Source organism: Coturnix japonica, chromosome 1 (assembly GCF_054131305.1).
Source record: "Coturnix japonica strain WE chromosome 1, WE-NBRP24, whole genome shotgun sequence".
NCBI classification, from domain to species: Eukaryota; Metazoa; Chordata; class Aves; order Galliformes; family Phasianidae; genus Coturnix; species Coturnix japonica.
In genome coordinates, this window is record NC_140663.1 from 113,187,563 (window position 1) to 113,200,474 (window position 12,912).

The 12,912-nt window shown below is 38.2% G+C and overlaps 2 long non-coding RNA genes across 3 annotated transcripts in view; both read left to right on the forward strand.

Annotated features, from left to right (window-relative positions):
• Positions 1–6,561: 6,561 nt before the first annotated feature.
• LOC146762653 (uncharacterized) lies at positions 6,562–9,197 on the forward strand. Its single transcript, XR_014940632.1, has 2 exons — positions 6,562–6,701; positions 7,648–9,197. It is a non-coding gene; the product is annotated as an uncharacterized LOC146762653 (long non-coding RNA).
• Positions 9,198–9,525: 328 nt separating this feature from the next.
• Positions 9,526–12,912, forward strand: part of LOC146762654 (uncharacterized) — a 30,963-nt gene continuing 27,576 nt past the window's right edge. For both annotated transcript variants that reach the window (XR_014940635.1, XR_014940634.1), the window contains exon 1: positions 9,526–9,662. This is a non-coding gene — a long non-coding RNA (uncharacterized LOC146762654). The remainder of the gene's footprint in view (positions 9,663–12,912) is intronic.

Below are 12,912 nucleotides of genomic sequence, written 5' to 3' on the forward strand. Positions count from 1 at the left end.
AAAGAGCACAAATCACACAACACTGTTTGAATCTAATTTCCTCCTAGGTGTTTCAGGCAGTAATTCCTACTGACCTTTAATTTTTTAAAAATCGATAAATTAACAGCATTAATAAGATGTTACAGTCATTAACGTTCCCCCATAATTGAGCAGACAGTAGCTAGCAATTCACCAACACTATGTGTTTCTGTCATTTGATCCCATCTCACAGACTTAATGCATGCAATTACATTATGTTTTGTAAACATTTGCAGTCTCTCATCTTTCTCTTGCCCAGACCTAAGCAAATAAACTGACTGCCAGCACCAGCCTCATGCTCCTCATGTGAAACCTATTGTGAAGTTTCAAAGCTCAGTACCGTAAGAGAGAATCCACTGTACTTCTAAATAAATTCACAGACTAATTTGCTTAATAGTGTTGAACAATTACGGTTATGGCCCCAGCCATTTGTCTAGAAAGCATTCCGTGGGAAATTTAGCGCAAGAAGAAGAAAACCATTCTTGAATGACGTTCTTTCCTTTTACTTTCCCAGTACTAAAAATGCCTCTCCAGAATAAAGTATTTTTCCCACATTCATTTTCACTACAAAAACAGTACTTCTTTCTTACATTTGGAAGGCAATTTTCAGGAAATAAAGAGACATCGCTTATGTGTGAGACTTCTGTAATAATGAAAAGTTGGCTTTCTACAGTGCAGGAATAATATAGCACTGCTGAATATGGAGAGTTTGAAGAACTTTTTATAGAGATTTCTTTCTTTCGTATATACTAGGGCTGCTCCTAAAGTAATGCCTCCTATTTTATTAAGTTGGCCCACTGGGTAAGAGGTGGATCTTTTAGACATCTTTATTAGGAATAATGGTGCAGAAATGACCCTTGTCTTTCCTTTGACTCTAAAGTCAAGGTGGCTTTACTAGGATTTGTCTGATAATCATAAAATCATAGAACTATAGAATTGGTCAGGTTGGAAAAGACCTTAAAGATCAACAAGTCCAACCACAACCTAACCATATTACCCTAGCTAACAACCCTCTGCTAAATCATGCCCCAGAGCACCACATCCAAATGTTTTTTAAACACGTCCACCTCCCTGGGGAGCCTATTCCAGTGCTTAACAAACCTTTCTGTAAAGAAGTTTTTCCCAATATCCAACCTAAACCTCCCCTGGCACAACTTGAGGCCATTTCTCCTCATCCTGTCACCTGTTATCAGTGAGAAGGAACCAACCCCGCTCTTGCTGTAAGCACCTTTCAGATATTTGAAGAGAGCAATAAGGTCTCCCCTCTGCCTCCTCTTCCCCAGACTAAACAGCCCCAGTTCCTTCAGATAAATATACTTAATCTTAATGCAAAAAATTGCAGTTGGGGATTTATGCAGAAATAAACAGACACAGCAACCAATCAACAATCCTTGCCTAAAACAGTGCCAAAAGATGTACCCATGAAATTAGAATGTGCCCTTTATGAGAAGGGGCAGCAGAATAAGCCATAAAATGAATAAGCAGTGTGTATTTCATCCCTCATTTTCAAATGTAAATTCAGTTTGGATAATCTCTATCAACTTTTTCTATTTTGTTGTGAGATTCAAAGCTACATATTAAATATTTTCTTTCCACTTCATATCCATTTAGACAGATAGGAAACAATTGCTAAAATCTGTATCTGAATAGCTATGAGCATTGAGAAAGTTCATATTCCCCCATCACTTTCATAGTTTGCTTGCAAAATATTATTTCTAGGATTTTTCCCTAATTGGTCTCTATACTTTTTTCTTTTGGTTTCTCTACTTCTTGGAAGAAAGATAAATACACCCCGTAATGGACTTCTGCTTTGCTTATTTAACCTGATAAGGATCTACAAAGATTAATTTTCTTTTCATACCTTTGCCAATAGGGAGACATTAGCAATCAGAAGGTATTCCCATTAAGCCTCTGATTCATACCATATAGAGATATAGCATTACATTTCTCTGGCAGCTTTGCCCTTGTTCAACAGATCTTAATTAAGGATTGATTTTAATTCCATCTGTAATGAATACATGAACAAAAAGATTAAGTCTTTTAACCAGGCTTACGTGAGACTCTGAAAATAATTGAGATGTTTAAGGTGACAGACGGAGACAAGACTGCTCTAATGTAATCAAGACACTAAATGCACCTGGATGCTAATTTGGCTATCAAACACTGATCTGGTGTTTGTACAGAAGAAATAGAAGTGATTTTTTATTTCAAAATTAATTACAGTGTAGTCCAGAATGATTCATTGTTTTCCCTTACTTTGTAAATATTCCAGAGATCTCAGTAAAGGCACAAAACAGAAAAACAAGCGCAGACCTTGTATCACAGAATCACACAGTAAAAGTGGTTGGAAGGGATCTCTGGAACTTATCTAGTCCATCTCCTGCTAAAGCCGGTTCTCTATAGCAGTTACACAGAAAAGTGTCCGGGTGGGTTTTGACTATCTTCAGAGAAGGAAACTCCACAACCTCGCTGTTCCACTGTTCCGTCACTCTCAAAATAAAGATTTCCCTCATGTTCAGACAGAACTTCCTATGTTTCAGTTTGTGCCCTTTGCTCTTTGTTCTGTAGCAGGTCACCACCTAAAAGAACCTGGCCTCATCCTTTCGACATTCACCCCGTAGATAAACATTGACCTCAGCCTTCTCTTTTTTGGGCTGAACAGTCCCAGGTCTCTCAACCTTTCCTCATAAGGGAGGTGCTCCAGGCCCCCAGCCACCTCTGCAGCCCTCTGCTGGGCTCTCCCCAGCAGCTCCCTGTCTTTCACAAATGGAAGAGCCTAAAACTGAACACAGTACTGCAGATGTGGCCTCATCATAGCAAAGCAGAGGTGGAGGATCACTCTCCTTGAGCTGCTGGTCACCCTCTTTTTAATGCACCCCAGAATACCACTGGCTTTCTTGCCCAAAAGGGCACAATGCTGGCTTGTGGTCACCCTGCTTTCCATGGGGACACTTGGGTCCTCCTCTGCAGAGCTCCTTTCCAGTCTAGTTGGAGATCTTCTGGAAATAAATTACATTGTGTGCAGCTGATCACAACCCCCTGAACTATCCCAGTCAGCCAGTTTTCAGTCCACTTCACTGTCCCCTCATCTGTCCCATGCTTCCTATGGGAAACAGTGTCAAAAACCTTGCAGGTGGCAAGGTACACATCCACTGTTTTCCTCTCATCTACCCAGCCAGATAACTTGTTTAGATGACACCCTGTTCAAACGGGGCAACATCAACTTTTCCTGGGTAGATTAAGACAGTGTGGAATGAGAAAAGATGATTATTGGCCACGACTTAACTTAGGTTTCTATAACTCCTGCCAAAACTGGATTTGTGATTTTTTAATCCATATTTTTATTTCCTTGCTGTGTTCAGTCATCTAAAAAATGATTCTACTGATCTGACGGTGTTTCACTTCCAGAAATCTTGCTGTGAGATCCAAGAGTGATGTTGCAGCAATCCAATAGGATGAGCTGCTTATAGAGAAAATAACAACAGATCTTTAGTGACTTCCCTTTGGGAAAAACTGGTAGCTCTAATCTGCATAACAGTGAGGATGAAACAAAAATGTGTCACAGAATTTCTCCATGAGAAAAAAAAATGGCACCCATTGACACTCATTGACACTTGCTGAACAGTTACAGAGACCAAACTGTGGATGTGAGCACAGTGAGGTGGTGAATGGTGCATTTCAACAGTCATTACAGCAACATGAAAGATAAGCCACATTCTGGGCAGTCATGCAGGTGCTTATGAGTGCAGCATGCAGGCTCTTTATCATTGCTGGTGAAAATGCATAGCTAATGGTGGTGACTATGTTGGAAAACAATGTCTTGTTGCTGAAAGTATTCTTTATCAAGTAGTGTTACTGTACTCTTTGTACCTATTGCAGTTTTCTAGGTAGTCTGTGAACTGTTCTGCAAGGATATGATACCTGAAAGGAGAAAGGAGAGGAACAGGCACCAGTACAGGCAGGGACAACTGGCTGCAAGGCAGCTTTCTGAATAAGGAGTTGCTGATAGGCAACACCCTGAATGGCACCCCAGGCTGCATTAACAAGCGGGTGGCCAGCAGGTCAAAGGACCTCATCAAGGATGCTGTGCCACTTTGGGGTACCCCAGTAAAGGAAAGACACTGACCAAGACTGTTAGAGGAAGTGGTGGAAGTGGAGAATCTGAGAGAGCTGAGGCAGTTCAGACAGAGTCAGAGAAGACAGAGAGGGATATTGCTGTTCCCTCCGACTACCTGCACAGAGGTTGTAGAGGTGACAGAGCCAAATTGTTTCCAAGTTGCATAACAACAGGCTGAGAAGCAAAGGATACAAGCTAGGGCACGTGGAATTCTGCATAGAGACAGAAAGCCTTTCCCCAGGGGGTTCTCAGACACTAGTGCAGGCTGTCCAAAAAGGCTTCACCCTTGAAACAATCCAAACTCAGCTGGTCCCAGAGAAACTTGACCTTCTATCCTGTATAGTTCTACGGCTCCTTACTCCAGTGAAGGAGTAAGGTCCTATAGGTAAGCCCCCTTCTCTCCTAAGTGGGAAATGGGAGTCATAATAGCTGTCAGTCTGTAGCATTCATATTTCAAGTGACAGCCTGCTGTGACATCCATTGCTTTTTTTACGAGCATTGTTTTCACTGCAGGAATTCTGCGTCTCGTTTTCACAACAGAAAATTATGTTGACTATTACTTTTTCCTATCTATCTTTCATACTACTGCAAGTATCCGGTGTTTCCAAAACAAACCTGGAAAAGTGCGAAAACTTTATTATATTATATTATATTATATTATATTATATTATATTATATTATATTATATTATATTATATCATATCATATTATTATTTTATTTTATTTTTTTTGGTGCATGTTAAACAACGACATCAGTTCAAAACAAAATAACTATTTATTTAGTTTTAGATTTTGAGAGAGGAATATCAGGATAAAATTAAGAAGAATCAGCTGTCTTAAGGACTTGAAGTGAAAGAAGTGGGATAAATGTGCGGTGTTAACGGATAATGCTAACAGCCTTAACTGCTGGTACTAATTAATGCCAGGATGATAAGGAGCTACTGATATGCTGATATTGAAAAATGTAAATGAGATCACATTACGCACACATGTCAATAGAGACAGATGACTATCAATGGCCTGATCAAGTAGATTCTGATGAATTTCCTACACTGAAACAGTAGAAGAGGTGTTGAATTTAGCTAAAGAAAAACAGAGGGAATCTGACTGTATTCAAAGTGGAAAGATGCCTTCAGAAGTTGTCTGAGAGACATTTAAAAGCTACTGCTACAAAAAATACAAGTATTTTAATCTGGAAACTAAAATGAAATTTCTAGGGGTGGAAGGAGTAAGGTTGAAGATCAACTATCCAGGAGGAGGTTGTGCAAAATGTAAGCGAATATCAACACTGAGTGTAAAGAAATTTTTTTTAATTCTGGTTTTGTTTCATTCCATTTAGCTCTAGAAAAATAACTAAAAAGAAGAACTAAAAACATCTGAGCAGGTCTCTAATCAAGCACTTAACATTTTTCCTAACTCAAAAGTTAGCAAACTAGCAAAAGTAAGCAAGTCTACCTCATCAAAATTTATCTTACCCTTCTCATATGTGTGATTTCCACTGATTAGTTGTTCGGTGCACAGGCACTGGGATGTCCAGCCATGTATGAATTATGATGTGCAAAAAGAAAAGAAACACAAAGGAGATAGTAATGAGATATGGCTCTACAAAATAGGATTCTACTTCTGCTACACAAGTTTGATGTTTCTGTTTCAGGATGGCTTTCAGCATTCTCTATAGCTTTCCCCTTTAAGTTCATCAGAAGTCAAAAATGTTTCTGTTTTTTTCCTGATTTTCCAGAGTCAACTTTGACTCTCCACTAAGTGAGATGAGCAAACAGGGACATCTAACAGACAAATGGTGGCCATTGTTTTACATTAAAGGAACAGTTATCCACAAGAAAGGGATAGGCCTTAATAAATGAAGACTGTTAAAATGATACACATTTTTTCAGTGCTTTTTCTGTACAGATTTCCCCTACATTTTAAAAGAATAAGTAATATTTTCTTTGTCTGTACTTTTCTGATCTTCATATATAAACCGCCATTATGTATGTTCTGATGCTATACTTGCAGGAGAACACCTAAAACAACTTTAAAGACTTCTAATTCATATCATTTCAGGTTTTCAATGTCTCTTGTTTTATTGTGTTCAAAAGGACACCAACACTCTCAGTTGACAGGCAGAACTGAGCTTGTGCTAAGTCAAGAAGCATTTGTAGGAGCAAGGCTTACAGTAACTCATTGATTGTAATGATCTGGATGGAACAAGCTTGATAGGGTCTGGTCACCGATTGGGAAAATTTGATAACTTTAAAATATCTTTAACATGTCTAGATAAATTATTAATAAGGAAACAAACAAACTGTGTTTGCACTTCAGGCATCTCCTACAACATTTTGCGCTTTCATTCTGCAGCGCCAATGGAGGGACATAAGTTAATGAACAACTGCTTTACTAGAGTCCTACTGACATCACTGATGATGCACATTTAAAGCAAAGAATGAATGTTAGTGGATGGCTTCTGCTGTAGCTCTTTTCTGAAGTGCTTGCAGAATATTTTAAAACCATCAAAATGTACTTTGCTCTCTGTCAACAAACTGAAAGCTCCTGAAAAATTAGACTTCAGGTAGATGCTATGGTTGCCCATTTTAAGCTGAAAAAGAGATAACAAAAGCTGTGAGTATGCAGAGAGAGTAATTTCATGGAAACTGATGTGCATTCTAAACAATCAGTGTAAACAAACAGCTGCTACAAACCCCTAAAATGGCCCACGTGAGACTGAGAATCATTTGTACAAAACCTGAACATTTGAATCGTAATAAGAACTACTTGAAGTTATTGGGAACTTCTGCCAAACCATCAACATATGTTCTACAAAAAAAAAAAAAAAGACAAGGAAAATAGTCTTTATGGTGTAGTGGCTTGTGGTAGCAATGGTGATGGGAAGACAGTTGGACTAGATGATCTTGAAGGTCCTTTCCAACCTTGTGATTCTATGATTTCATGATTCCAGATTATGACGTTATAAAATGACGTTATACCTGAGATAACGTTTCACATTTTCCATCTGCCTTTTTTTCTACTGGTTCATTTACTACTGGTATTATTTACTAATATTGATCTGATTTACTTGATCTAGGATTTAGTAATATATGGAAAGATGTAGTGGGGTACCCTGCTCATTCTAAAGTTTGCAAAATGCAATTTATGTGATTTCTGTACTAATGAGGATTCAGTGGTAACTATTGTGAAACTGTGAGCAATGATGGAGTGCTGTTAAAGACTTCTTTTTTGGTGCTAAATAAACTGTTGACATTCAAACATTCTCCGTGAGGCTTACAAAGCTCTTTGCTTTATTTAAAGAGCTGATGGCATACAGCGTGTAGGGAGGCAATGTATTGCGTGTGTACAGGGTGCTCTGGGAGGCAGCGTGGGGCTCAGCTGAGGGAGAATGAGAAGGCTGAGATGTTCCATCTTGAATGAGCATAGGCATGATTGGGCTTATTAAATTGTGGAGTGTTTCAAAGTTATTCAACTGTGCTGACCCCTACTGGCTTGGTTATTTGTTTCAGAAGGACTAATGCAATCCCATGACATAAAAGTAGCGCCTTTGGAGGAATTCATATTCTGCTCAGTCTTAAATCAGCAGAAAGTTCAAATGGAAGAAACCAACCACAGAATTATACTCATCGTGAAAAAAATGTGAGAGGTGACCAAAAAATTTCTCTAGTCACAGTAACTTTGACAGGACTACCCTATAAATGTTCAGTGAAACAAAACTTCATAAGGAAAACATTATGAAGTACAAGTATGAACAAGGCAAACAATTAGCCAAGGAAAAAGACTGAAAAGATGGGGTTTGTGGCTTAAGTGGCCTCAAAGAAATACTGGAAAAAACCACACGTTCCTTGATTTGAATACATTTCTTCTGGAGAAGCAACGTGCGTACTGACTTTCAGGGCACTTTGTTGACTTGAAAATGAGAAGCCTCATCAATTCAGAGATGATCAGATGCCACCTGCAAAAATGAAGAGCAGCTGACCTTGGCAAATACTAATTGATGTGATTTAAAAAGAGTATAGTGGGAAGACAAATGGGGGAATATTCATCTCTCCGTATTAATCACTGAGACGAAGCTGGTTGTCTAGGCTTCCTATACTGTCAACAGGAAAAGTGCACATACAGAATGTGATTTATCCCAGCAATCTTTGAATGCACCTCTGGAGGTGCCTCTTTCTCTTCTTGCATTGATTGTAGAGAGTGTTTAGGAGATTTATACCTGATTCTCAACATCTAGACAACTAAAGTCACGCAAGATGGATTCTACCCTGAGGAGTAACAGCAAAAAAGTCCACCTAACTTTGGTTTTAATTGACTGAGGAGAGAGAACTGAGCATACCAATAATTCATAAAATGACTCTAAGCCACTAATGCACTTCAGGCGTGAAAGGCAAATGGGGTCCCGTGACGTGCCAGACAAATGTTCCATGGACAGAGAATTAATAATGCCCCTATAGAAAGATGGGTAAGATCCCATTTGAAATTTGATGTACAAGTATCAGTGAGAGAACTGCTTAACTATAAAGATAGTGTTAGAACTAGCCTTTTATCATAGACTCTGGCTAGCAATTCAAAGCCAAGGTCACTCAAGCTTACATCAGTGATGTACGGGTACAGTTTTCTACAAAAATAGAATCAAAAATACCAAGATGGGTCCTGGTGCTGCCTGGCTGCACTGAGAACACACAGGTAGACACGGTGAGAAGATGGCATCTTTCAATCCAAAGTTTCCATGGACATAACCAATACAAATTGCGTAAATTACTCTGCAAGAAAGAAGACTCCCAACATATTCCTGTTTAACTTGCCAAGTACAATCAAGCACATTCAGGAAGAATAACAGAATTTTAAATGAGATTTTTCTTTCACAAACTTTGCAGAGCAAGTTGCGTTTTCCTGAATTTCAGAATAAGTTGGAAATGGAAAATGTAGCAGAAAAAAAACCCATTAAATAAAACCTAATATAGATACATATTATTAAATATAGATATATATAAATATAGACTGTAGTATCTTCAGATGTCATTTAAATAAATTGTCAGTGTGTAACTCAATTAAAAAATCCAATTTCTTTTAACATCGTTTACTCATAATACTATAATTGGTATAGAATCTTCTAAACCCATACTGATATATTGTTTCAAATATAAGACAAAGCTTTGAGTCAGTTTCCCTTTTATCATTCACAGGTCCTGTAGAAAGATGGGGAAGAAAAGACATTCCAAATAAGACTCTTTTCTTTTTTTGATCAGTAAGTCTGGAAGAAAAAATCCAGACAGAAAGAAAACTGACATCACTGGAAATGACTTTATAGAACAAGAAAAATGGTTTCATTCGCAGTCTTACCTTCATGTCACAAGTGATGATGTGAGGACTGAGCTGACTGCCTCCAGAAATGTTTCTTCTTCCCAAGGCTCCTCAAGATGTTCTTTGAGTTTTGCTGGAGGTCGCTGAACCTTTCCACCAGGCATAACTTCATACTTCTGGAGGGCATGCTGGCAGGTATCTCCACAGAAGCATCTCCAAGGTGACGTTTTGCATTTTTCCTTTAGGCATCATATTTTACCTGAAGACCAATTGCTATACAAATGAAGCAACTGAGAGGCATGAACTCAGTTATATTGTCAAATACCTTTTCTCAGTTCTTAGAGAACGTCTTGCTCTCATCTACCATGTATTTAAAATAGATTTTCTTTTTCACTATTCTGTTTCAGTAAAGAGAAGATGTAAACATTTTCTTTTTTTTTTTTTTTTAAGAAGGCAGGAACTACTTTAGAAGCAAAAACCTGTGAAGCATCATTGATGAGAGGCATACCCACTATATCTTTTTTTAAGATGCGGCATTTAAATGTGAAAAAATAAAAAATGAAATGAGAGAGGGATAAAATAGCAAATAATAAAGGCAGGCAAAAAATAAAATTAAAAAAAAAATTAAAAAGGGGGTAAACCAAGAAGAATGAAACATAACTACCGACAGTGTAAGAATTGAAAATCATGGTTACAGAAAGCTGAAAGTTAGCATGATAAACAGCTTGCATTTAAGTGCCTAAGCCAAGTGGTGTCCTGTGTATGCTTCAGAGACATTAAATCTTTTGAACTGGAATAAGTTATAAGGCACATCTGTCTGCTTCAGTTAGTGATGGTTCAGCATTGTTAAGGAGAAGGTCAGCAGCTCAATTGGCCCTATTTGTAGCTATAAATGTATTTGCTCATAGAAGTGACCTGTAGCAGAAGCCCAAAAATAACTATTAAGTGGGGCTGGGAAGCTTTAAAGCTTTCCAACAAAACATGCTGATGTTGGACTAGAATGAAGAGAAGGTGTACATGCAGTTTTCTGCTTTTAATGCAGAAAGCAGTTGAAAATGAGATGGAGAAATAAGCCTGGTCTTACAAGTAGAAAAAGGTTGATTTTGAGGCTGTTCTTTCTGAAGACTGTCAGTGCTTTGGGACATCCATGAAGATATGAGAGGTACTAGAAGTGGCAACAGGATGATCAGTCTTGATACAACTACGGAAAAATCTTCAGGCATCCATGACCAGCCGTTGCTGACTCGGGGGCAGACAAGACCCTCAATTCAGTCTGTTTGTGAAAGACTCAAAGCAAGACTAGATTCTTTGGCATCACTTTCAGCAAAACCAGCCCCAGCCATCTGAAAAGTAGGATTTCCACAAGGCTTTGCTAACACTGCATCCTTCCATGGGCACTGGAAAACACCCTGTTATATTAAGGAACTCAGCACTTCTGCTGAAACCAAAGTCTGAAGCACCATCTGAAGCCTTCAGGTTGTCAGCATTACCATCTAAATACACCAGCCTCAAACTTATTCTACATTTGAACATTGAGTTTAGTACAGAAAAAGAGAAGCTGGCTTTCAAGGATAAAGCTATTGATGACATTTACTGTCACCTCATGCTGTTGTTTTAGTGGCATATGCAATGCATGCAATCTTATAATGCACTGCCAAGAATGATTTACAAAACATCTTTCTGAAGCACAAATTGAAAAACATCACTCTAAAAATCACTGTGTAACACCTCAGTGTCTCCTGTATCAAATCACAGTGCAAAAACATGCTTTTATATTTGCTGTTAACTGTTCTCAACAAATTCTATATTTAAGGTAGTTAACTTCTTCTTGCTCTCTTATAGTAAGAAGTAACAACATTATTGTTTATTATTGTCAAGTTTAACTCCATCTTTTTTGAAAGTCTTATCTCCTATTGTCTTTCAACAGTAGCTCACAGGCAGGATAAAGAATAGAATCTGACTTCAAGAAAGAAATAAAACTTACCATTAAATAGCCATCTCTAAGATTCATAGTCTATAAACAGATATGTTCTGAGGTGTATACCTACATCTTATCACTCCAGAAGGCAGAGCTTTTTCCTTCTGCAGTAACCACGGAGGATGCAGTCATAGTGTTGTCATCACCTTTGGCACAGCAGTATAAAAAACGAAGTATGCCATAAACAATTCTAATCCCTTTTCAGCCACAAAGATGAAGTCTAAAATATTGAAGGAAGGTCCTGTTAATACAATTCAGGCTGTCTTCTCTCCCTCTCTCTCTCTCTTTTTTTTTTTTTCTTCTGTCTTTTTTCTTTTTCACCCATTCTCAAATTAATATTTCTATATTTGTCCCCATTATGAAATGTTATACAATTATCTGCCATAAATTATTTAGCAAAGGACCTTGATGTCCTTCATGCAAACTTCACTTGTAGATCAGCTCTACAAACTGCTATGACAGCTCTTGAGACAGTTCACCAAAGATGGCATAGTGCCTGGGGAAACAATGATATACAACAGTTTAGAAAGCCAACAGCCTCACAGAAGTTGTATAAGCTCCATTGGAAGTATCAGTTCTGAAGTGCAGCACCCAACCATTCATTTAGGTAATGGCTGAATCTGTTAGAGATGCACAGTCTGTAACTTCTGAGAAAGTTCGGACCCACAGATACAAAAAAATAAAAAGGCTCTTTTGCTATTAAAAGTACAAAGGAATGTATGCTTCTTAGAAGCAGAAAGGGCTGTGAAGGAAAACATAAATAAATCAAAGTGACACCATCTCAAGTAGCAACGATGTCTGCATTTAAGATATGATCTGTCTTTGAAAAATAAGGTCATGGAAGGAGCAACCATAGGGGGACAAATTTATTTCATTTTACTAACAGAGACGATGACAACAAAGAAAGCTGCCTTTATTCAGAAGTAGAATCCATGATAGCAAGGAACACCAAATTCAAATTCCAATAGCTCACTGACTTGGCAGATGGAAACATCTTGATAATCTTGGAGCTCAAGGCTGGGATGGATGTTGAATTGACTCGCACGGGGTGCAGATGAACTCCATGACACTAATGTGAAGCTTCCAGTCCTTTGGACTAGTCCCTGTTTGAGCCTGTTTCCCAAACAGTGTGTCAGACCTTTCAGACTGGACAAGGCAAAAGGTAATCCTGAAATAAACCCCTGACAATTACATGAACAAGAAAGAACTTGACTGGCAGCTGTGGAGCAGTGAATTATTTGCAGGTTATCTTCTGTCACAGATAATGTGCTAAGAATGAGAGAAGATGGGTGCAAGCGCAGGTACCATAACAGTAAATATCCCCCAAAGCTGCGCAATAAGATGTACATGAACCCAACTGTAACTGCAAGAAAGGGTTTAAAGGAAAGAATAAAAAAATTTAAAAAAATTAAAAAAAGAATGTAGATTATTTTTGAGGAGCAGAAGAAACGTTAATTTCTCCCAAATTCCACCATCACAAACAGAAAGTGTT